General features: G+C 57.5%; 1 protein-coding gene across 36 annotated transcripts in view; it reads right to left on the minus strand.

Moving 5' to 3' along the window:
- The window catches only part of NCOR2 (nuclear receptor corepressor 2), a 240969-nt gene that overhangs the window by 169513 nt on the left and 48585 nt on the right, over positions 1-22871 (minus strand). Inside the window, exon 1 of one of the 36 annotated variants that reach the window (XM_055239206.2) lies at positions 20694-21093. The exons of the other annotated variants lie outside the window; for them this stretch is intronic. The gene's annotated coding sequence lies outside the window, so the exon portion shown is untranslated. Of the gene's footprint in view, positions 1-20693; positions 21094-22871 lie in introns of those variants that run through there. 36 annotated transcript variants of the gene reach the window in all.

Here is a 22871-nt window from a genome sequence, read left to right on the forward strand (position 1 = left end):
CAGAGCCAAGACTGACACATCTACCACCGCCTCAGTCCTGCCTGCGTGGGCTTTCCCAGCCTCGAGCCAGGATGTACAGCGCAATTCCCGTGAACATGGGAACACGTCCCGCTCCACCATCACTAAGCTGCGTGGCCTTCGGCAAGTCACTTGCCCTCTCTGAACCTCCAAACACGCAGTGTTCCCTAAACATCAGACATTCATGTGCCACCCCTGCGTAGGGACTTTGGTATAGAGATTACCTAGGCCACAGCCATCTAGCCCCAGGCCTGTCACTTTCATTCAGTTAGGCATAACTTTACTTACAAGAGAAGCTTATTATCAGCACAGGTATACAGAAACCCAGTACTATGTGGAATAAATAGGAAGGCATCAGAATCACAAACGTGCTCCCACACACATGAAGACGTCTGTGCATATTCCGACTGCCTAAGTCCTCCTGCGAGGACCCTAGGAAAGGTCAGGTGGCGGACAGCAGGCACTCAGCAGCTCCCAGCACATAGTAAGTGCTCAGCAAACCAGAACGCCTAATACTACTGTCACCAGGACTGTCAATGATGCAGCTGCAGCCCAGTCACCAGTGACGCTATGATGAGGAGGCAAGGCACAGCTAGCCCTGCCCGGCCCCAAGAGCAATGAGACATCCATTCTGCCACCGGAAACAAGAGTCTGGCCCTGGGAGAGAGAACGGCTGTGGCCACCGGGACCCAGCCCTGCTCTAAAATTCTTCTTGCTAGAGCTCGGCTCAAAGTCTGCAGATCCTGGTCATCTCACGCAGCAAAGCAAATTCTATTCCCTTCTCTCTAGGTGCTAAACAGTTCCCAGTCTCTCGGAGGAGATGAGGCCATCACTTCTGCAGGGTGCTGTTCCCGAGGTCTGCCCCTCTTCTAAGGGCACCACGGACAACTTCCAAATTGCTACTGGATTTTGAGTTGCACAAGGTGGCCGAGAGGCCTCATTTACCCACAGCTTTTCTTTCCTCCTTTGCCCAGTGAGATGCTGCCGGGGGGTGACAGGCCCCTGACACATGCTCACCACGGTGCACACGGGCACCAGAGACCAGGGAGGGTGACACCTTCCTAAATCACCCCGTGGCTGGCTGGCTTTCCACTGCCTGGGATTTACACAGTGCCCACCCCGGAGCATCGGGCTGGAACCTCGGCCCCTCACCTACCAAGGGGTTCCCCCACCAGCCCCCCACCCAGCATCCTCACATGCCAGTGGGGCCTGAACAGGGAACAGCTCCAGTAACTTCGTGCCACCCTCACTCACCACGAGCTTAGGAAACCCAGTTTCCAACCCCTCCCGACCTGAGCCACGTTTCCTGCCAACTCGAAAAAAAACAAATGTTAGGGAAATGGTTTGGCGCTTCCTCAAAAATTTAAACACAGAATAACCATATGACCCACCAATTCCATTCCCAGGCATCCACCCAAAAGAACTGGAAACAGGGACTCAAACAAAACATGGTATGCATGTTCATGGCAACAGAATTCACAGTATAGCCAAAAGGCAGACCCAGCAAAAATTCCAGTCCATCCGTACGATGGAGTATTACTCAGCCATAAAGAGGAACGAAGGACGGCTGTGTGCTATACCACGCGTAACCAGAAAATGTTACGCTGAACCAAAGAGGCCAGACACAAAAGGCCATGAATTGCATGACTCCATGTATATGAAATGTCCAGAACAGGCACATCCACAGAGGCAGAAAGGAGACTGGTGGCTACCAGGAGGGCAGGGTGAGGCAGGAATGGGGCCTGCTAATGGGTACAGGGTTTTACAGGGCAGTGATGCAAAGGTTTTGAAACTTGATAGAGGATGCGGGTGCACAGCACTGCGAATAGGGAAAAAAATAAGCTTTGACTTTTCATCAGCAGGTTTGGAAGTGAATGCCAAAAAAAAAAAGATGACATCATTTCCTCAAAGATGGGGGCAGGAGAGGATGAAGGAGCCTCTCCAGGATCTCCAGGATCTGGTCCTGGCCAAAGGAGGTTCTGAGGATGGATCCAGGCTGGAGTGGGAATTCAGACACAAACGCCCCATGTCGCCGCTGGGTCAGGCTACGGTGGGGTCAGAAAGGGTGGGTGGCATTCATTTATTGACATACACACTGGGGTCTCTGCTGAGCCCCAGGCTAGCGCTGGGGACTTCTTGTGAACCCGGCGGGGTCCAGGCCCTGGAGGGTCTCAGGCCAGGGGCTCTGCCCAGCCCTGGGGAGAGCCATGAGATATGAGGAAGAAGAACTTCCAGAGGGTGAAGGAGAGGGGACAGAGAGTGCTCCAGCAGGAGGCGCCACTGAGCAAGAACAGGGAGGTGAGCACCAGCAGGTGGGGGGTAAGCGCGGGCTTGGGGGTGAGCCCCCGCCAGGCGGTGAGCGCAGGCCCAGGGGTGAGCAAGGGCCTGGGGGTGAGCACAGGTGCCGTTTATGTTTGAGAAATTCATTGAGTGAATATGGGGGGAAGTGGGGACAGAGTCACTCAGGACCCCATGGGCCCAGATAAGGATGGATTTTGTTCTCAGGGCAGTGAGGAGCCACAGAAGGTGGTTGCGGGGGAGAGTAAAGGGTCAGAGTGTTTTACGAGCAGGCACTGGAGGGGGCAAGAGTGGATCAGGGAGGCCTGGGGAGGCTCCTGCAAATGTCCAAGAGAGGGGACACTGGGGGATCAGGGCAACAGCAACACAGAAGGGGAAATGGGCAAGTGGGTGAAAGTCAGGAGGGAGGCTGACTCTGCAGGCCGCAGAAACAGCTCGCTGCAGGAGTCCCGCTCCACAGGCCCGCTGCGAGGACCCTGTGCCTGTGGCATACCGAGAGATGCCTGGGGAACAGCAGGTGCTCAGCCATGCAGAGTCAGCAGGGTCAGGCCTCTGAGGAGAAAAAGACGCTGCCTGGGTGAGGTCAAGGGACTTGCAGATCTCAGGAGGCCGGGATACTCAACGGGGACACCAAGGGCCCAAGCAGGCCTCTGCACATCCAAGCTACCAACCACAGCCCCAGGGCCCCTGCTGGCCCCTGAACCAGCTGGAGGAGGGCTGCAGATCCCACGCAGGCAGGTGGAGGGGCTCCCCATGCACAGCTGCAGGGGTCTGTCCCTGAACCATGCCTGCCAGGAGGTAGCAAACATACAAGTGCCCCCGACCCCCACTGCACTCTGCCAGGCAGCACCAGGAGCCAAGCGGGCCACATTCCCTGTTCCCGGCCACTGCGGGCTTTGGTAAGGTTTCCAAATCCACAGCAGAAAGCTCGGGCCGTGAGCTCTGACTGGCCGTCTGCCTTGCTTCCTGCTGGACCCAGAGCCCCTTCCGGTGCCTGGCACACAGTAGGTGCACACTGAATGACTCTGCCCAGCGGAGGTGCATGCCAGCAACGCAGTGATGCCAGAAACCACCACACCTGTGTCCTCTTCCCACCTGGCCGGGCAGAGGCGCCTTTCCGGGAGGCCCTGGAAGCTTCCATGGGGCCTCCCACCCCTGCATTCCTCTCCAGCTCCAGCAGGATGAGGCCACACCGGGACACATTCCATAGATTTTCCGTGTCTTGAGCGGCCTGGTTCAGACCTGGGGAGGCTGGAATTACAGCCTCAGGGTGAGGGGCAGGCGGGGGGCTGGCGGAGGTGTGGGAGCTATGGGATGTGCCCGGAGCGCTCAGCCGCGGGCTGTGGGGAGGATGAAAGGCTCTCTGCGCCACACGTGCCTGAAATGTTCTGGGAACTAATGGGTGCTGACATTGGAAGAACCTGTGGCAGGTGGGGGAGCCTCGGGATCAAAAACCAGCCTGCCAGGCAGAGAGCGCCCACGGCACAAGCACACACGGACGCACGCACACACGCGCGCTCGACAGAACCCTCTGATACTCTGAGAAGCCCAAGGCACAAAGCCCTCCTGGGGTGGGCGGAACCGCAGCGGGAACACAGGCCGTGCCTCCACTGTCCCAGCCTGGCCCGGCGAAGACAGGCAGGCCCCGGGAGCCCTGCAGCTCGGCCTCCTTCACCGCTCAGCAGGTATTTGCTCCACTGACTGCGGAGTAAGTACCTATTGTGTGACAGCCACCGAGAGGCACGGCACCTGGCACACACCAGGCATATTAGCGCCCTCGGCTGCCCCACCACAGACTGCGTGGCTTCAAGCAACAGAAATGGATTGTCTCACTGTTCTGGAGGCCTCGAGTCCAAATCCAGGTGTCATCAGGGCCCCACGGCCTCTGGGGGAGACCCTTCCTGCTTCCTCGCTCCTCCAGCTCTGGTGGCCCCCGGCAACCCCCAGTGTTCCCTGGCTTGTAGATGCATCGTGCCAATCTCTGCCTCTATCTCCACACGGCCTTTCCACTGCATCTCCTGTCTCTGTGTCTCCCCTTCTTCTAAGGACACCAGTCATATTGGATCTGGGGCCCTCCTTTATCCGGTTGTGACCTCATCTTAACTAATGAGATCTGCAAAAACCCTTTCCAAACAAGGCCGCACTCCCAGGTTCCAGGCGGACATACGTTAAGGGGGAACACTGCCTACTCCAGGAGGTGCTCCAGAAATACTTTTGCTCACTGCTGTATCCCCAGAGCCCAGCACACAGTAGGCATCTAATAAATATTTACTAAACAAAACCACTGCAGCCAGCCTGGCCCGAGGAGAAGCCGGCCTGGGGGAACTCTGGGACAGCAGTTCTGGGATGTGCGCAGGAGACGCTGCCGAGCGCCAGCTCCACAGGTCGGGCTGTTGACACCTTGCGTGTTTATTTTCTGGCATGCAGTAAAAATTGGGGAACTGGCCAAGTATCTGATGGCCACCTTCAGCAGGACTTCTGGCGCAGAACGGATGCTCAGGAATCCAGCTCTGGAGTGAGTCCTGAGATTCGGAAAGCCAGTGGGACGTGGAAAGGGTGCACCTCGCCCAGCCCGGTCCAGAGGGGCCCCCACAGCCAATGCGGAAGGGGGTGAAGAGAGAGCTCCTACTGCCCGGCCTGGTGGCTCACTCTGTCCACCACGATTTGTTAAGCACCTACTGTGTGAAAGGTGCTGGGGACACAGCAGTGAATTACCGATCCCAAATCCCCCACCTCGTGAAGCTGCCATTCCAGCAGGTGAGACGGGAGTAAGAGGATGGCAGAAGGAGTTAGCACTATAGAGAAAAACAGAACGAGGAAGCGGTGGGCAGGGAATGGGGGTACATTTTGAACGTGGGCAGTCAGGGGTGCGTCACCAGAGGTGCCTTTTATGCAAAGGTGTTGGGGGGAGGAGGGAGTCCACACAGAAGGCACAGCAGGTGCAAAGGCCCAGAGGCAGGACCGAGCCTGGTGTGTGAGGACAGCAGGGAGGCCTGGATGGGGAGAGTCGGGTGAGCGAGGGCATGTGAGGTCACTCTTTCTGGCTATAGCCAGAAAGCTGGGGTGGTCACTCCAAGGGAGGTAGGAAGGACACAGCTGGCGCACTTTAAACAAGGCTGACGTGCGGACTCCTATGGCGAGCCTGCCTCTGGCGTCTCTGTGTTCAAAGGACACTGTAGCTGCCCATCTGTCAAGGAGCACTGGGCACAGGTGTCTGAGTGTGGGGCACAGGTAAAAGGGCCCCTGTAACCCTAAATGATGATAGCCACGATCGTCAGGGCCCTAGAGAAACGGGCCTCCATCCATGCACAGCGGCAGGCCTGCAGGAACGAGGCTAGACTCCTTGGCCCTCACTTGGCAGAAAGGTCATTCCACTCCCTAAGGAAGAGCCAGGTACCCAACCCCAGCCTGTCATTGGCTCTGCCGGAGGGGCTGAGGGTCAAATACTAAGAGCTTAACCCCAGATGCTACCTGCAAGGGTGCAGTCTGCCCTCCAGCTGAGACCAAGGCAAGGTAAACCCATCCCAAACTCTGGTTTCTGACCCATTCTCATCAGAGAATTATTTCAGCATCTGTTATGTGCAAACACTGTACAAGCACAGCTACAGCAGTGACCAAGTCAGACAAAAGGCCCTGCCGACCAGGGCCCACACCCAGTGACAGGTCTGTCCCAGAGGCAGACTCCCCAGCCAGGTGCTCAGCAGGGGGTGGCTGGATGGAGGGAGAGGATGCAAGAGGGATAGAGACAGGAGGATGGAGGAGAAAGGAGGAAGGGAGGGAGGAAAGGAGGATGGATGAATGCATGCATGGATAGAGAAAGGAGGGAAGAAAGGAGGAAGGATGCATGGACGGATGGATGGATGGATGGATAGATGGATTGATGGATGGATGGATGGACAGAGGATGGACGGATGAATGGATGGATAGATGGACGGATGAATGGATGGATAGATGGACAAATGGATGGAATGGACGGACGACGGACAGATGGACGGATGGATGGACGGACGGATGGATGGATGGACAAATGGATGGACAGACAAATGGATGGATGGATGGATGGATGCATGGATGGATGGGCGGATGTATGCACAGACTGATCACCAGATGGATATCAACTTAGCTGCTTCATTTTCCAGGGTTTTTCTGGTCTTACATTTCTAACCAATCCCCAGGGCCAAGCATGCCTTCATCCTGCTAATATTCCCAGGCCATCCCACGTGCCCAGCTCCATGAGGGACACAGAAGGGCACTGTCGCCCTAAGGAACTCCCAAACCCACATAACTGCTCCCCAAGTCCCAGCCTGCTAAGAAGGACCCTAGGGAAAACTGCCTCCAGTCCCAAACCCAGACTCAGTGTGGGAGGGTCTCAACTCCCCCGAGTCCCCCACCTGGCACCACTTCTCCCTTTCCAGCACGAACCAGCACATCTTCCCCCTGAGCTGGGTTTGAGGAGAAAGGCCGAGGGGACTCCAGCCTGGGAATCCTCCTCCCTGACCCTGGGTAGACGTACAGGGTAGAGATATGTTGGCCAAGCTATAGCCAGAAAGCTGGGGTGCCTGGAGCCCGGAATGTCTCGTCAGGTCCCAGACTTGCTCCCTCTCGGCAGTTTCCTGGGACTTGCTTCCTTACCCCAGGGTCAGCTCAGCTAAGCCCCAGAGACCGGCTCTTATAAAGAGGGATTTCACAGGAAATTTAGAATGTCTGGCTTCTCCTCATGAGGGCTGCTCACACATTGCGGGTGGGAGTGTCAGATGTGCAGTGCAGCCACTGTGGAAAACAGTCACTAGGTTAAACCCACAATTACCCCATGACCCAGCGATGCCACTCCTAGCTACACACCCCCAAGGAACTGAAAACTGGTGACAAAACAGACAGAAAGGATTAGAATGCCCACAGCAGCACTATTTACATCAGCCAACAAGCAGAAACAACCCAAATGTCCATCTACTGACAAACAGATTAAACAAACGCAGTCTGTCCATCAATGGACTACGACTCAGCCATGCAAAGGTAAGTGCTGACTCAGCCACAACGCAGATGAGTCCTGAAGACACGGCACAAAGGCAAAGAAACCAGTCAAAACGGCCACGCATGTACTGCATGATTCCATTAATTTCACAGGAGGGGCAGATTCCCAGGACAGAACAAAGGCCCGAGGCTGCCAGGGGTTGTGGGGAGGGAGGAGGGAGAGTGACGGTTTAACGGGTATGGGGTTTCCTTCTGGGAAGACGAAACTGTTTTGGAATTAGACAGAGGTGGTGGTTGCACAACCCGTGAATGTCCTAAATGCCAACTAATTGTTCACTTTAGTATAGCTAAAATGGTATCTTTTGTATGTATTTTACCACACAATCGTTTGACAGGGGAAACTGAGGTTCCAGCCATGGCTGGCTGGAAGTGGGCAGAGGCTATCTACACCAGATGGGCTCGGCTTTCCCTATTCACCACGTCCCCTCCTACTCAGCTACCTTTGTTTACATGCCCTGCCTGGCTGGTGGGACTCAATGGGGCAGGTTCAGTCTGTCCTCTCCTGAGCCTTCAGCTCCCGCCTCTACTGTCACTTCCTTGGAAACTTCCCCCAACCCCAAGGGGGCCCCCCTGGTGCCACGGCCCGCTCCCCCTGCCGCTCCCATGGACTCGGCCCCCCTGTGCCACAGCCACCTGTTTACCGCTGTCTCCCCCACCAGGCAGGGCTCCTCCTCGGCAGTTTTAGCCGCACCTGTAGGAGTAGGAGCTATGGAGGCTGTGGGCTGAGTCATGGGCCCCTCGGTCACTGAAACAAGCCAGTGCCCTCTCAACCAAGCCACCTCCTGTGGACACACTGCCATTCCAAAGGGCTCCCACATGCTGATCAATTCCAAATCCCAACTCTGCCACTTCCGCAGCTGTGTGACCTTGGGTGAGGTCCTGACCTCTCTGAGCTTCACTTGGAAAGATTCACTGGAAAAAAGAGCTACGAGAATCTCGGTGCAGTTCTTGGCCCACAGAAGAGCCCCCAGAAGGAGAGCGTGGCTGTTACTGCCCTCTGCCACGCTGACCACTCGGGGAAGGAGGCGGGTGATGGCGATGATGTTAACCAAGCCAGGCCCTATGGCTATCCTCGCCTTGCAGATAGGCAAACTGAGTCTGGGAGGAGCCCGTGATTCTCAAGTAAGCCCAAATGCCCCAGCCCATTATTCCTGTCTCCCCAGTGCCACGTCCTGCTCCTGCTTCCAGGGGAAAAGAGGCCAGGTGCAAAACCCACCCCCAGCACCAGCCCCATCTCTCCTCTCCTCTAGAGGCTCCTCGGCCACTGGGAAAGCCTCTATCATTCCCCACGTTCTGCTTCAAGCCCCCCAGCTTCCCCATTCCTGCACCCCTTCACCCCAGGCACAGCAGGCCTCACCTCCACTCCAGGCCACATTTATCTCATGCCAACACCAGAGGCAGCAGACGCTGCAGTTCCACTCATCAAACACAATTCGCCCCACTGAACAGATCAGAAAACTGAGGCTGGGAAAGGTGAACTGACTTGCCCAAGGCCACACAGTCAGGATACGGGTGTCCAAACCCCGGTCCTCCCCACAGCCCTGCCAGCCCAGGCGCCCGCCCTCAGTGAACAGAAGGGAAGTGGCCGGAGCCTCCGAGGAGGCCCGTTACTGTTTCCAATTTAATTGGTGCGTTTGTGTTCGCTGGACGGCAGCCAGCTCGGCCCTGCTCCCCCGCCACGGCGAGGTCTGCTCAAAATCACTTCCTCCTCCCCTCCTTTTTTTTTTTTTTGTTTCCATTTAATTTTAAAAGGAAGAGAGGGAGATAAACCACAGCAGGACAAACCCTCCCTGCACTCCAGGTTCCTGGGGCTCCACCCGAGAAGCCCTGCATGAGGAGCGGCCCTCCCCGCTTGGTTACGCCTGGTTCTGCCGCCTCTTCCTCATTAAGTTCCGGGCGCCCCAGGAGGGCCGTGTTTTCCATTAGACCCATCTCCTCCATCTGGCCTTCCCAACAGCAATCTTCTCTGCAGAGGGAAGTGAGGAGGCAGAGAGGAGGCTGGTGTCTGAGCGGTGGGGAGGGAGACGCTGGCAGCAGCTGTAACCTGGGCAAACCGCTTAACCCCGTGCCCCTGGGCTGTGACGGCGGGAGAGAGGGAGGCCATGCCAGAGCGGGGCTCAGGGAGCTGGGTGGCTGGGCTGGGGCTGGGCTCCTGGTCAGCACCTGGGCTCCTGGTCAGCACCTGGAGAGGCGGCGGGACCCGGGGTTTCTAAAGGATGCGGGCGGGGTTGGGGTCCTGGGTCTTCGTCCGTTTTGCTTCGTGGCCAAGAATGAACCAACAACCCCAGACTGCGTGGAACACAGCTCCTGACATTATACTGAGTGACAGAAGCCAGACACAAAAGGACAAACACTGTGCAATTCCACTTGTAGGAGGTGGCCAGAGTCACTGAAATCATAGAGACAAAAAGGGAAATGGTCGGGGCCAGGGGCTGGGGAAAGCGAGGAAGGCGGAGTTACTGTTTGACAGATACAGCGACTAAGTTTTGCCACATGAAAAGTGCTGGAGATTCGTTGCTCAACAATACGGATATTCTTAACACTACTGGATTACCTACTTACCGATGGCTGAAGGTAAATTTCACATTATATGTATCTACCACAATTTAAAATTAAACACCTCCTCCAGGGAGGCCTCCCTGATTGCTAGTGTTGTGCTTGTGTTGTTCTGTGGTGGCTCCAAAGGCTCAGGCTGCCCCCATAAAAGGCAAAGTGTTGCCAGTGGCCCTGGCACTCAGCAGGCCCTCAGAGCCAAGTGCAGCATGCGTCCTGGGCCCACCTCACCTCAGGACCCCATGACAGCCACAGGGCATGGCTGGGCCTGCTGGGCAGCGACTTGCACCTCTGATCCCTCGGAAGTGCCCGATAAGCTGAGCTCTCCCCTCGCCAGCTGCCTCCAACCCAGGTGGCCTCAAGGCCTGGGCCCAGGGAATTAAAAGGGCCCAGGTCCAGGGAAGGGCTGACTGCTTCAGAGGGGCCCCTGGACCCCGAAACTCGAGGCCAGGGCCAGAGAGCCCCTCTCTCTGCCCACCAGTCTGCAGTCTCTGTCCCACCCGCTCATGTCCATGCCCAGACCCCGAGTGTGAAGGCGGCCTCCCCAAGGTTCCCACCGACTTCCCTGCCTCCAACATCTGGCAAACACATCCACAGCTGTGCAGCTGCCGGAAACACCTCCTCCCGCTTCTCCTCCATGCACGCAGGCCCTCAAGGATGGCTTTCTGAGGAATTTATGGGGTCGCCCCTAGTATTTCAGGGCAGATCCCTGGAGGCATCCACCACGTGTGAATGAGGACAAATGTTTCTGCTGCTAAGAATAGCTGTGCCAGCAGCAGCGTCCAGGGCGACGGAGCCCACCCACTCAACAAGGGCCCCCTCCTGCCTCCCCAACCCCTCCCAGCCCCCAGCAACTGGCCAGGCTGGGCCACAAAGGGCCTGGCTGGGAGGACCCCACTGCCTCCTGGAATCCCAGGCCAAACGGGAAGAATCCACTTTACATCAGCTCTGTGCTCAGAAGTGGACGCATCTGGGCCATTCAATTACCCCAGGGGCACTGATCAATAAATGTCTGATGATGGGACAGTGATCAAGAACCCAAAAGGTCCTATGGCCCCTGCAGCCAGGAGCTCAGACAGTAAACAAATGCTTCAGCACCCAGGAGTGGCGACAGCTGACGCTAAGAGTCTACCTGGGATCAGATGATCCACCCGAAGAAAGGTAGGGACAAAAAGCAAGAGGAGAGCTGTAGATACCCAAGACCCTGCCAGAACACAAGGGCCCAGGCAGGCACCGCGCCGAGAGGAGGGGCCCGCAGGAAGGGGGTGACCACAGCTCAGCCCCAGCCACCACTGAGCAGAGGCGTTCCAGACCCTGCTGGAACACAGGGGGTCCACAGCGTCCAAATCTTTCCAGCAAAGCCAAGAAGCCCAATTTTGAGACATCTCCCAATATTTCTAAAAAAACACTGACTACAAAACCAACCCAGTAAATCAGTCTGACAGCCAAATACAGCCGAGGGGCTGCCAGGACGTGACCTGTGGCTTATGACGTGGTCACTGGACGCCACAAGAGAGGTGAGGGAAGGCTGGGGAGCTGAAGCGGGGTGATGGGGGGACAGGAGGCGGAGCGCCAGCAACGGCTTGGAGGGGGGACCCAAGAGGCCAACTATTAAATATAACGGGAATGAAACATACCCAGTGACTCATCGGCGCCACCCCCTCCACCCCAATGGGACACACACTGGCCATGAAAGGCAGGCCAGGCAGGGACCCCAACCTGGCCCCATCTCCAACACAGGGAGCAAGACACAGTGTCTCTGCCCGCCCGGCCCCACTCTGTGCATGCCACACCCCAATTTCCCTGGGCAACCACCCCCCCCCCGCACCCTTAGTCCTGGGGTCTCAGGGAGGCTGACCCAGCCCTCCAGCCAAAGTGGCACTGGCTTTGGTGGTGGTGGGGGGGGGGCGGGGGGGGCTTAACTCTGAACTCTCAAGCTGAGGCAACCAAACTCATTCCCATGATATTTGCTGGAATACTGGGAACAAGAAGCTGTCCTTCCACTGGCGCCACTGAACTGCAGTTATTAGTCTCAGGCATCAGGGACTGAAAGTGGGGAGCACCTGGATCCAACTGTGCCTGAAGCTTCCCTGAGGTTTTTTAGTTACTTGAACTATTTGTGCTAAATGCAGGAGGCAGAGGGAGTCTGTCCATTGCAACCAAGAGACCTAAGATAGCAACCCTCCTAAAACACAAACTCTCAGATAGGATCTCCCTGGAATCAGATCTCTTCCACCCGCTAGGTCCCTCATCCACGTAGGTGGGGACAGGTCCAAAGCCAGCCAAGAGGAGGCCAGAGAAATGGAATGGGAGACCCAGGCCAGACTCAGTGTAGGGGGAAGGGTCCATGCAGGAGCCTGGGAGAGGCCTGTCCTGTGTCACCCTGAAGGGAGAGTGGGCGGCTCCCAGTCCCTTCCTGAGCTGTCAGTGGCTCTCATGGGTCAAAGAGCAGGCGGCAGCTTTGCAGATGAACACTGCCCAGCACAGCCCAGCTCTGATCTGGGTCACTTCTCAGAGGCAGGCACACCCCCCGACGGCCGCCCCCCGCAGTAACCTGAGCCTCCGGACCTCGGTTTCCTCCGGAGGAGGAAACATCACGATCTCTCTCGGAGGGAATGTCTGCTAGCCACGCCGCAGAACCGAATGTGCTGATAAACCTAGGCCAGGTTGAGCAAACCCGGGCTGCTCCCGCCAGGCCAGAAAAAAGAGGCATTGTCTGCAGCCAGGAGCCACCACATGGGCTGTACCCATGGGCATGTCTTGGGGCCATCCCTGCCAGGCCTTCAGTTTCCTGGGTTGTAAAACAAGTGGCTGCTCCAGGCCTCGGGGGCAGCCAAGGCCTCAACCTGGAGCAGGTGGTGACCCCAAGCCCCCACCCCACAGGCACTGATGCACCCCAGCTCCGCTTCTCCTCCCGACCTCCATGGGGCCATGTGCTTGTTACAGCTCCCATTTCCCAGGCGGAAGACTGAGGCTATTTGCACAGGGAGGAGGAGGGCAGCGGGAAGATGAGCAAATGCCACTTCCATCTTCCAGGCTGCTGCACTGAGCAGCCACAGGAGGGAACACCTCACAGCCACTGGCACAGCCGGTCCCCAACACAACACTTGGTGGCACCAACTCCTTCCATCACAGGGCCCCCCGTGAGGGATTCTGTTATCATCCCCATTCTACAGCTGGAGAGACTGTGGCACAGAGAGGCCGAGCAACTTGCCCAAGGTCACACAGCCAGCAAGGGCACAGCCTGGATGCAAACCCAGGCGAGCCACCTCCTGCGTCCAGCTCACCCACTGTATCCTGGGACCCTGTCACCGGCATGCCCATGCCTGCTGCTCAGGCTGGAGCCAGGCCTTGCAGGCCTCCCATCCCATGTCCCTGCTCACAAGACCAGGCCAGGTCCTGCCAGCCAGAGGTGCCCATGGGCCGCCGCAGACAGGCTGTGGGCATCTCCATGTCCACTTGAGAGCCCGCTGCACACCGTCTACCCTGGGCTCAGGAGGAGACGAAAGCCCACATCCTCACACCCTCACGGCCCCAGCTCCATGACCTCCCTCATCAGAACCCGGAATCTGGACTCCAACCTGTCCTACTTCACTTCCTCTCCCCCCACAGCCCCAAACACAAGATCCATGAAGCAAGAGTCACACCTTTGTGTCCCCCAGAGTCCCAGCACACTGCACATGGCAGGCGCTCAATAAATGCTTGCTGAATGCATGAACATGCTAAGAGCAAAATCACAGACGTGGAGCTGAAGCTCAAAGACCAGTCTGCAAACAGAGAGACTGAGGCCGAGAGCACAGACAGGGTGTGCTTAAAGCCCAGATTTCAGGGTGCCACCTATACCGGGCCAGGTCCATCAAAGGCAGCCGAGTGTCCCAAGTATCAGGTAACTGACCCCAGGTCCACACAGCCAGCCAGCTCCACTCCAGGTCTCCATGTGGCCGAGAACTCTGATCCCCACTCCTGGAAGCCCCAGTGCCAGCCCTGGTGGTGAGACTGTAAGGCCGTCACTGCCACTAAGGAGCTGTGTGGCCTCCGCCAAGTAGCCTGCCCTCCCTGGGCCTAGTTTCTCCATTTGTCAAGGGCACCCGGCAAACCTGGGGCTTGCTGGGGGATGAGTGCAACCTGGATTCTGCGGGAGTCACCAGATGCGTGGGGAAATGGCGTCTGGGGCCTGGGGCAAAACCAGGGTAGAATCCGAGAGCCTCTTGCCTCTGGGTCCTGTCCCCTTAGCAGGGCTATCTGAGGGGACAGCGAACAGCAGGCGGCAGGTGGGGTCTAGGGCCTTGTGGATTTGGTTCTCGGCAAGAAAGTCAGGTTCAAGCAAGGCGTCCTTCCTGGAAAGTCCAGACTCCCCGAACGGGGCTTCATGCACTCCCAGGCACAAAGGGGTTCTCGGCCACCCAAACTTGTCCTGCACCCTCAGGCTTGGAGTGGGGAACAGTACCAACCCCCGCCAGGGCCAGTTCCCCCACCTCCAGAGACTGGCGTCGCCAGCTGTGTTCATTTCCCAGGGCTGCCATAAAAATGACCACAAACCAGGAGACTTAAAACAATAGTGATTTATTTTTATTTTTTTATTATTTTTTGACAGGGTCTCACTCCGCGGTCCAGGCTGGAGTGCAGTGGCACAATCATGGCTTACTGCAGCCTTGACCTCCTGGGCTCAGCTGATCCTCCTGCCTCAGCGTGGCACTACAGGCATGCCGCCACCACGTCCGGCTAATTTTTGTGCTTTTTGCAGAGACAGGGTCTCGCCACGTTGCCCAGGCTGATCTTGAAATCCTGGGCTCAAGTGATGCGCCCACCTCAGCCTCCCAAAGTGCTGGGACTTACAGGCGTGAGCCACCTCGCCCGGCCAACGACAGCAATTTATTCTCCAACAGTTCTGGAGGCCAGGAGTCCAAAATCGAGGCGTCAGCAGGACCCCACTCCCTCCAGAAGCTCAAAGAGAGGCTCCTTCCTGCCTCTTCCAGATGCTGGTGGCTCCAGGCATTCCTTGGCTTGTGGCTTCAGCCCTCCAATCTCTGCCTTCGTCTTCCTGTAGCTCATGTAGTCTTGCTCTCTCCTCATCTGTCTCTTCTAAGGACACTGGTCTTTGGATTCAGGGCCCACCTGGGTAACCCAGGATGAGCTCATCTCAAAACACATCTGCAAAGACCCTTTTATCAAATACGGTCTCTCTTTGACAGGGGCTGGGTTACTAGGACATGCACCCACCTCTTGGGGGAATCACCACTCACCCCACTCCACCAGCCCCCACCTTTTCTGACATTGCCCATTTCCTGAAAGCTCACTCCCTGCCTAGCTCTGAGCCCAAGCCCCAGCGGAACCCCATGAAGCAGAGGGGAAAACGGAGGCACAGGGAGTTCAGCTGATGCCCAGGGGACCAAGTGGGGCCAAGGTTGGAACCTGGCTTTCCGAGTGGCCCCAACACAGTAGCCGCTGGGCATGGGCCTCCCTCCCGTTTACAGGAAACAAGGGACTCTCACGCCCACGCCTCTCGGCCAAGGGCCAAGCTGGCAGTGAGTCACCCCCACTCCACAGGCCAAGAAGAAGCTTGAAGCAGCTCATCGAGGGGGACCAGACAAACGGTGGGGCCAGGGAGGGCTTTCTGGAGCCTCAGCTTGCTCCAGTGTCAACAGGGGAGCAAATCCCACCTCCCGCTGCTCTCTCGGGAGGACTCAGCGAGACCCTGGAAGGAGACAGCTTGGCACGCAGGCCCCTGGCAATCACCACCTCCCTGGTTATTAGCAGGCCTGGCCCGGCCCACACAGCTGCCCACCCAGCCTTTGACCCCAGCCACAGAAAGGGCCCATTATGACATCACAGGCCAGGAATTATGTTATTAGCCTGGGAAGGAGGCTGGCCTCAGGAACAAAGGGCACATTGTCATGCAAATGAACGACTCTGGCGGAAGGGGGCGGTTCCTCCACTCTGGGGTGCCCCTCCTGCCCTCTAACTTCTAAGCCACACTGGAAACCGACCCCCAACCTTCAGAAGCGTGGGCATCTCTGCGCCTCTGCTCTGGGCTAAATGAGGCACTCTCTCAGCCTGGGAAACAGGCCCCTCCCAGTTCTGAGCCAGATCCCCAGAAAACAGGACCCGCCTCAGAAGACAGGGATAGTAAGAGGGACTTTTGGGGATAAAACAGGATGATCCCCTTAACATGCGAAGCATGACCTTGAGCAAAGAAGCAACTGCCTTGGAAATGCCATTCACTTGGTAATACTGCAGGCCTGCTGCTGTGTGTCTTTGAGCAAGCTGCCTACCCTCTCTGTGCCTTATCAGGAGAGGGTGACTCTGTGCCCCCTTTACAAGGCTATGGGAAGGACACAATGAACTAAGGTATGTGGAATGCTCACCTCGCCTTGGTCCTCAACACACAAGGCTGAGGCTGTCGGCACCCCTCCCCCACTCCCCGTACCTACAGCATCCCTGGGTTCCTTCTCATGACTGTATCTAGGAGGGGTAGCTCTCTTGGGATGCTTGGTGGGTACCCCAGGGACAGTCAGAGAAAAAGCGTGAGAACTTTTCCCGGTTTTCCAAATCATCCCCAAAATGCAGGGCCTACTTCCCCAGAGAGGCCCCATTTACGAGGAGGGGACAGTCTGAGGCCCCATGGGGGACACTGAGTCAGGCACAATTGTCTCCTAAGTGCCTGCTACATACCCAGTGCTGGGGACACAGCGGTGACCAAGATGAACAAAATCCTGGATGGAGGGGTGCTGGAGTGTGAATGTTTATGTCCCCCCAAAATCTGTATGTTGAGACCTAATCATCACGGGATGCTGTCAGAATGTGGGGCTTCTGGGAGGTGATGAGCTGTCATGAGTGGGACTGGTGCCCCCGGAAAGCCGCCCTGCCCCTATTCCTGGGAGAAGCCACCATCTATGAACCAGGAAACGGGCCCTCCTCCCATGTGACACCAAATCTGCCAGCGTCTTGGTCTTGGGCATCCAGCCTCCAGGACTGTGAGCAATAAAGTTCTATTGTTTGTGAGCCACCCGGTCCAAATAGACTAAAACAGGTGGGGACAGGGGTGATGGGCATACAGCAGACCCTGGTGGCGACGGTGTTACAAGGAGCAGTGAAGGTGTCACAGGGAGTCACAACCCGACATCAGGCCTCTCTCAGGAGGTGCCATTAGCAGAGGCCTATATCAGGGAGGCTGAAGGTCTCAGGAAAGGGTGTTCCCAGAAGAGGTTACGGCCAGGCCCGGTGTGGGGGCTCAGGCCTGTAATCTCAGCAGTTTGGAAGGCCGAGGCGGGTGGATCACTTGAGGTCAGGAGTTCAAGACCAGCCTGGCCAACATGGCAAAACCCTGTCTCTACTCAAAATACAAACATTAGGCATGGTGGCGTGTGCCTGTAGTCCCAGCTCCTCAGGAGGCAGGAGAATCGCTTGAACCTGAAAGAAAGGTGGCCACAGCTCTGCACTCCAGCCTGGGGGAGTGAGACTTTGTCTCAAAAAAAAAAAAAAAAAAAAAAGAGGTTATAGCCAGTGCAAAGGTCCTGAGGCAGGCCCATGATCAGGGGCCCCAAAGAACAGCAAAGAAGAGGCTCATGAGGCTGGATGCCCCCAAACCCTATCCCATTCCTGTCCCTCCAGACCCTAAGCTACAACCCATGCCCATGGGACACAAGCCTCCACCACGCCACTGTGATGTCAGGAACGCCCTTACAGCAGCTCAGTCGTGGGGCCCCCACAGGCCCTGCAAGCACCACTTGTCACCCAGCCTGGGATGCTCTGGAGCCCTCTGTGATCCTGAGGCACAAAGCAAACCCTGCCTGGACCCCCTGGGATGTCCAAGGGACCAAGCTCAGTTACAGGCCAGCTTCATGGGGGAGTACTCTACTAAAAATACAAACATTAGCTGGGCTTGATGGCATGCGCCTGTAGTCCCAGCAACTTCGGAGGCTGTGACAGGAGAATCGCTTGAACCCAGGAGGCAGTGGTTGCAGTGAGCTGAGATCGTGCCACTGCACTGCACTCCAGCCTGGGTGACGGAGTGAGACTCAGTTTCAAAAAAGGAAAAAAAAAAAATCTCAAGATCCCAGGATCCTGTGTGCCCTTCACCCAGCCTCCCCCAAGAATAACATCCTGAGACGACGACAATTCATTGTCTGTTTCATAACTACGAAGGCAGCATGGATATGGCCAGCTGTATACAGATTGCAGGAGTTTCCAATGCACTCACTTGTGTGAGTGTGTGTGTGCATGTGCGCATGTATCTGTGTGGGTGTCTGCATGTGAGTATGAGTGTGTGTGCACGAGTGAGTGTGCATGAGGGTGAGTGTGCATGTGAGTATGCGTGTGCATGTTCACAAGTGTGTGTGAGTATGCATGTGCATGTTCGTGTGACTGTGTGTATATGGTGTGTATGTTCGCGAGTGTGCATGTGAGTATACGTGTGGGTGTGTACGAGTGTGCATGTATGTGTGTGCATGTGAGTGTGAGTGTGCGTGTATTTAGTTCTATGTGTTCTTATCACATGTGCAGACTCCAGTGATCACAACCGGTCCATGCCGAGCTGCCTCGTCACAAAGGCCCCTGTGCTGACCTCTGTTCTGAACCTCACCCAGGACTCTTCTCCACCGGGTAGGAAAATCGAGTCCCTGAGGACTTTGGCAAAGGTCAGGGCCAGCCACGACACAGCTCTGTGGCCAACCCAAGTGGACACCAAGGCCTTGGGGGTGACAAGGGGACATGGATGAGCACCCCCCCACCTTCAGAGGCCATTCTTGAGGTCCCAGGAGAGGCCCCATGACAATGAGACAGCGGGCAGCTGGCGTGGGGGGCCTGGACGCCCAGGGAACTCCCCACTGGCTCCTGCTGGCCCAAGAGCGGAGGCCCTGAGCCAGTCACTGGCCCAGCATCCGGTGTCACTTACAAACACAGGACGGCTGCCACCTTCCGCAGGAGAGCTGGCCCTCCCGCCCCAGTCCCCAGGCCACACCAGGCACTGTGGGGGGGTGCCTGGCCCAGGGCTGGCACGGAGGGGCTCAGGCTGAGTGGGAGACGGGGCAGAACAGGCAGGCATGGGGGGAGACCTGGGGACCCCAAACAAAGGCAGAGCCTGGGAAGCACCCACTCAGCCTACCTCCCATTATCTGGGCCCAGGTTTCTACAAAACATGAGAGCTCTCTGCAGAGAAGAAAAGAAAAATGGATGGAACTCGAACTTAAATCCAACCTTGTGGTTACAATTACGGAGGCCCACCCAGGCCAGCATGTGCGGACCCCTTCAGGCTTCTCTCGGGCTCTCCCAAGACACACCGGCAGGCTGCAGTGCTACCACTGTGGTAAAGGACAAGGAAACTGAGGCTCTGTGGGATTCCAGGACTTGCCCAAGGTCACACCATCCTTGAGGGCTGGAGCCGGGACTGGAACCTCAGTCTGGCCACAACTTCATAAACACCATCGCCCTGAGATGCTGAAATCCCAGGGGCCCCCCACCCTCAGACCAGGTGTGGGTATTGTCAGCATCGAGAAAACAAAGTGCCAGTGAATTATCAACTGTGAGCCCATTATGAGCCAGAAGGCAGGTTGCATTCACTCCCTTAAGCCATACAGCCTATGAGGTGGGGAAAGATGCAACATCCATTTGCCAGATGGGAAAACTGAGGCTCAGAGACAGTAAGTGACTTGCCCAAGGTCACACAGCCGGGAAGTGTTCAACCAGGACAGGAACCCAGGCAGTCTGCCCCGCGTTCCCCCTAAAACTGCAGCTCCTTCTTCCGTCAGTCCCATGCTTGTGTAGACCCCACTGTTGCCCCATTTTACAGACGAGGAAACTGAGGTCTGCAAAGGGGAGGCGACATGCCCAAGGTCACACAGCATAGAGAGGACGGAACCAGGACTCAAACCCAGGTCTGTGGCAAAGGAGCAACACTGCCTGGAAGCCCAACCCCCTCCCCTCCCCAGCCTGGGCTCAGAGGTCCCCAGGAGCCATTCCCGCCACCTCCCTATGGCTGCGGCGCACCCAGACCTCAGGACAAATCACTCCCTCATCCCCCCGGCTTGCAACTAAAGGCTCCTTGTGAGCTCGGGAAGCCCTTCCAACTTTCCAGTGTTTATCCCAGCTCCTCGCTGCCAAGTCCCTGGGCAAGCCTGGGCCGGTGGCGCTGATTTCAAACCAGACATGGGCACCGAGCCAAGCGCCACCTCGGTGGGGAGCCGGGCGCCGGGGCCGGGCTGCAGCGCTGCCTGCACCTGGCTCTCCCCTGCCTGAGCCCACCTCAGAGCCCCAGGGCAGAGCCTCGGGAGCACCCACGATCACATGCCCTCCTGAAGTCAGCTCCGGGAACAGAAGCCCCCTGAGCCCCCAAGGCTCGCCATGCTCCCCCCCAGGGACGCCGGATGTGCACCGAGGAGAGGAGCACAGTGCGCACCCGGGTCCCCTCCCACGCGGGTCGGCCAAAAAGCCTCACCCCAGCCTGCCCGGCCGGTGCCTCCAAGCGCTCTTTTCCGTGACTGCAGCAAGTTTGTCCGATAAGACAGCCCTGCCCATCACCCCGCTGAGCTCAAGGCCGATGACACTGCGCTGCCAGGGGAGGGTCCGGCTGCCCCCACTGGCTGACCTGTGGCCACTCGTCCCCCAGCCCTGGCCCCCACCTCCAGCGACAGAACTGGGGCTCTTTCCAGATGAATTCCTCGGCCCCCAACCAGCGCCCCTGCACAGAGCCTGCAGGCCACAGCCCCCCACCCCAGTCTGCGCCCACCTCCCCCGGCAGGGGTGACCCAGCCACACTGCACCTCCCTGCCCACTCCAAGCCCAGCGACTTCTCTTACCCGAGCACATGACCAACCTCGCTCACGTCAGCTCCAAACACAACTTGAAGTAACTCTCCCACAAGAAAAAAAAAGAAAAAGAAAAAGAAAAAGTGCCAGCCAGCGGGCCAGCGGAGTCCACACACACAGGCTGTGCTGCCGGCTTCCAGGAGGCACACCGCAGCCAACATCAGACCCATCCTTCCCCCAGGATGACACCCGCAGAGGGGCGGCCCCAGAGGGCGGCCTCACCTTCCCGCGAGACTACAGCTCCCATCCCGGCCCGGGAGGCCCTGCAGGGCCAGGCCAGGCCCCCCAGGCTCCCAGCCCGATGCCCCCCAAACCTGGGCAGGCCAAGGCCCACCAGCGACAAGTGGTGGGGCCGCCTGACCCCACGGCTGGGCCGTGAACGAGACGTCGGGCCTCCAGCGATCCGTTCTCGCCTCTGCCACTCCGGGCCTATAAACACAGGGAATTACATAAGTCCACTCCTCTTGTTTGGAAGCCAAAAGTACGAGCTTTTTCTCCCAGCCTTGGCAGTAAGTAATAATTCCTCATCGCCATGGTAACCCTGGCGGGCTTCCAGCCGACACTCGGGAGCTGAAACACTGTGAGGCCTTTTTATAGCTCGGCTAGAAAAACCTCTTCACTCTTCACTCGCTGGCAGGCGAAAGCGAGCTCCAGCCCCGCTTCTCCCCCTTTAACCCGCTTCCTCCCAGCCCGCACTGTCCAGCCTCGAGCCGCACCTGCACCTCCACCCTGAGCGTAGCTCTGGCGCCCTGGCTCGGGCCTGGCTCTGAACCCAGGCCTCGGCCCATCCCTCCCCGGTCCTCCGTCCTGAGGGCCAGATGGCCAGAGGGGCAGGCTCTCCCTTGCAAATATTTCCGTCCTTCTTTTAATCCTAGGAAAAGAAAGCGTGACCCCCTCACACTGGCATTCTGATCTGGGGTCATCTCGGTGACAGGCCTAGAAAAGAAGACATGGCCAAATAGTACACACACACACACACACACACACACACACACACAGGCCAACAACGATGGCTTGGTAGTCAGCCAGGAGTCTGAACCTTGGCTGCAATTAGCTGTGTGACTCAGAGACAAGTCTGAGCTTCTCTGGGTGTCAACTTTCCATCCGTAGAAGGGGCAGGCTGAGCTCTGCTTCTCCAAGTGCTCTGGAAAGCAGAGATGAGGCACCAGAGGAAGCTGCTGGAGCTCCCAGGAGGCAGAGGAGGCTCCACCAGGGTCTCCAGAGTCACTTCCCTGCCCCTAGCAGCCAAGAGTTGGGCCTAAGAATGTGTCCCTGGACAGCAGCCCACGTGATGACAAGGGTCTGGGGGTGCAGACGCGAGGAAGGCACCCCTGGCAGGAGCATGGCAGATGTGAAGGTCTGGAGGCTGGACCACATGCGGTGTGTTGTCAAGGCAAAGAGGAGGCTGGCGTGGCCAGGGTGCAGGGGCGAGGCGAGGAGAGTTTGGAGATGAGGTCAGGGAGCTAATAGGAGTGGAGGGGAAGTGGTCAGATGGACTCTGGGCCTGGCCTTCAGCCCCAACAATAACACTGTCATCCTTTTTACTCTCAGGGGCATCTTGAGAGTAATAATATTAATAACAATAACAGTGGCCACACACACAGAGCCCAGCACCTCGGACTGTGTGCCCAGCACTGTGCTAAGCGGGTCCCCTGGTTCACCAGCTGGCCTCACACCACAGCGGCAAAGGCAGGTATGCCCCTGAGCCACCGTATACAGACAGAGCAGGAGGCTGGCCCAGAGAGCGTAGGTGACTTGCCCAAGGTCAACAGCTAGTGGCTGAGCTGGGACTTGAACTGGGCAAACCTGGCTTGTCTCCACCATCCACGTGGTTAATTCAGCCACAAGGAGTCACAGAAGGGTTTTAGGACTAAGACCAGATTTGCCTGTGACAGGGGCCCGTGGCCACTGGACTGGCAGGGGGCCCAGACTGGCCACTAGGGGATGAGCATAGTGGCTGCGGAGGCCCCCAGAAGCCAGATGTCTCCTGTGAACAGCTGGGCCTCCAGCCTTCCCCAGGAAAAACCCCTGGGGGTTTTCCGTAGACCTGCCCCAAAGCCAAAGGTGGGATTCTGCTACTCTTAAGCCTTCTTTTGTAGGTAGGGAAACTGAGGCACAGAAGGCATGGGCATATTTTTAGCCCAAAGATCCAGCACCGTCTCCCCACCC

Source organism: Symphalangus syndactylus, chromosome 13, assembly GCF_028878055.3.
Source record: "Symphalangus syndactylus isolate Jambi chromosome 13, NHGRI_mSymSyn1-v2.1_pri, whole genome shotgun sequence".
Classification (NCBI taxonomy): Eukaryota; Metazoa; Chordata; class Mammalia; order Primates; family Hylobatidae; genus Symphalangus; species Symphalangus syndactylus.